Genomic DNA, 2,607 nt, shown 5'->3' with positions numbered 1-2,607 from the left:
AAGCTATCCCCTTTCTCCTTGGCATTTTATTTTCTAGGTGCAGCAAATGTTTTTGTATAGAGAACCATTCAATTTCATAAGTCTACCCTCCCTGCCAGAGTCTGAAGCAGTGGAACCCAGAAATAGGCTTATTTCCTCCCCTGCTGCTTCAGAGAACTAGGCCTCAGTCACAATGGTTGTAAGACTGGCTTGCAGTTATATAACGTTATGGGACACACAATTGTTTAATACAAAGCTCTGCAAATAATTTCAAAAACCCTAGTTTGAGGATTCAGGTTCTCTTTTCTAGACAGCATGAAATCAGTGCATTTAAACACAATTCTTACATTTGTGCAGGAGAAAGCATTTCTGATGACAAAAGAATGTGACCGTGTCTGGGTCATTAATATTTGTTTTCTCAATTGCTACTTCCGTGAAGCAGCTTTCTGTTTACCTCTAGGAATTTTAAATTTTATCCAGCTATTAGCACTCTCGCCGCCACCATCATTCACAATAAGTTTAGGGTGAGGGGTAACAAAGGAATCTTATCTACTTCCACAAACCTAGAGCTGTTTGAAAGTATCCTGAGATTGGGGTATTTGAGCAGGGAGGAAGAAGGGATAAATTATCCTCTGTATCCTCCCCACCTGGGTTGTGAGTATACAAAATATGTCACTTTCAATACACGCCCTCCCCCCAAAAATAAAAATATTGAGAAGGTTTGATCCCACTAGGCTAGTGCTCAACACCTAGGGAAGAACTAGAATGAGAGGGGGGAAACCTAGAATTATTGGCTCCACCTACAGTTGGGCCTCTCTGCTTTCTGGCCCAATGGGCACCAGCCATCCCTGCTGGCATTGCCCCTTTTGTGCAGCTCTCAGCACGTTTCAAAATAGCTGTCCCTAGGCTGCTTTGGAATTTAAATATAGAGACATGATGGAAAACTCAGAAAAAGGAATTGCTCACAAAACAGAAAAAGGCATGCACCTCCTGACAAACACTGCAACAAACTCAAACACATCTCTGAACTAAGCTTTGACACACAACGGGTTCCCCTCGCACGTGAACCAAATTCACAGTTGTGAGTGGGCAGTTGTTGGCACTTTGTATGGAAGCTCACATATCGTATATAAATCACAAGATATGACAGGGTAGGACTTGAATTTGGTCTGTTGGTCATGCGTAAAGCACAAGCAAAAAAATGGCTTCCCAGAGGCCCAGTAAATTGTTTGTCACTACAGTGGTGCCCCGCAAGACGAATGCCTCGCAAGACGGAAAACTCGCTAGACGAAAGAGTTTTCCGTTTTGGAGGTGCTTCGCAAAACGAATTTCCTATGGGCTTGCTTCGCAAGACGACAATGTCTTGCGAATTCCTGCTGGGTTTTTTTCCTCCCCCCCCCCTTTTTCTAAGCCGCTAAGCCGCTTATCAGCTGATCTGATCAGCAGATAAGCCGCTAATAGCGCTAATCCGCTAATCCTTCAATGGGCTTGCTTCGCAAGACGAAAAAAACGCTAGACGAAGAGAATCACAGAACGGATTCTTTTCGTCTTGCGAGGCACCACTGTATTTCTACTGGGACAGGCAGCTCCAGCCATGGGCCTAATTAGGGCTCCCAGGCCTTGACGGTTGGGCCTGCTAAACTGTTTTAAGTGAACTTTAGCTACCTTTCAGGGGCCCAGTGTCAACCACTGGTTGTTCTCTACCAATGGTGACAGCGGGACCATTCACACTGCCTAATCAGTTTGCCTAGGCCACCTATAAGGTAGCAGATTAAGTGGAGGAACCACAACAACCCCTGTCAGTCATCAAGGAGGACTGTCCATACCAGGACAATGCACGCACACACACACACACCCTGCCTCTTCTCGATACAACCAGACCACCCCTGGCCCACCTCAAGTTTTCATAGGGGCCTTATCTGCACCTAGATTGAAAAGCAAGGGGTGAGGAGTTTTAAATGTTCATCCACCACACCAAAAATCTTCTTTTCTAGGTTTCCTACTCCCCCCCACCCCCAGATGGGTTCCAAAACAACCCCAAGAACTAAGTTGCTTTCATTAAGATTTGGGCAAAGAGCAAAGGAGGATTCTGTCAAGCACCTGGAAGGCTATACCAGAAATGCCTGGGGAGGAGAGGAATGGCAGCAAAGCAGTTGCCCAGAAATGGGTTTTATACTACAGACTCTCCTTTGGCCAGAATCCAGGATGAATTTTGGAAGCTTTCCCCAGGATAAAAGCCGCATCTGTCACTAATTTCACTACAAGATTTTATTTCCACATGCTCACGGAACTGGCAGCTGCTGCATTCCCACTGGCTTTCAAGTTCTAACTTGTGGCCAAGCATTTCAAAATCCAACCATCTAGCAGCTCAGGCATACAAACAGGAGCCTTACTGTAGAATTAACCCACTTTAAAAGGCAGGGGGGGAGCTACACTGCTTGGATAATCCCAAGGAAATGCACACACTCCTGCTTAGCTTCACTGAAACAATTGCAGGCTCACAATCTCAAGGGGGGAAAGCTAGTAAAATCATCCTTCTGTGCTAAGAAATCTTTGTAATTACTCTTCGAAAGGCAATGGGGAAATAAAGAGAATGATAACATGCCTTTTGGAAGGAAAGCCGCTAGC

The sequence above is a fragment of the Podarcis bocagei genome (genome assembly GCF_964188305.1).
Source record: "Podarcis bocagei genome assembly, chromosome: 1".
NCBI classification, from domain to species: Eukaryota; Metazoa; Chordata; class Lepidosauria; order Squamata; family Lacertidae; genus Podarcis; species Podarcis bocagei.
This window is presented reverse-complemented; position numbering follows the sequence as displayed.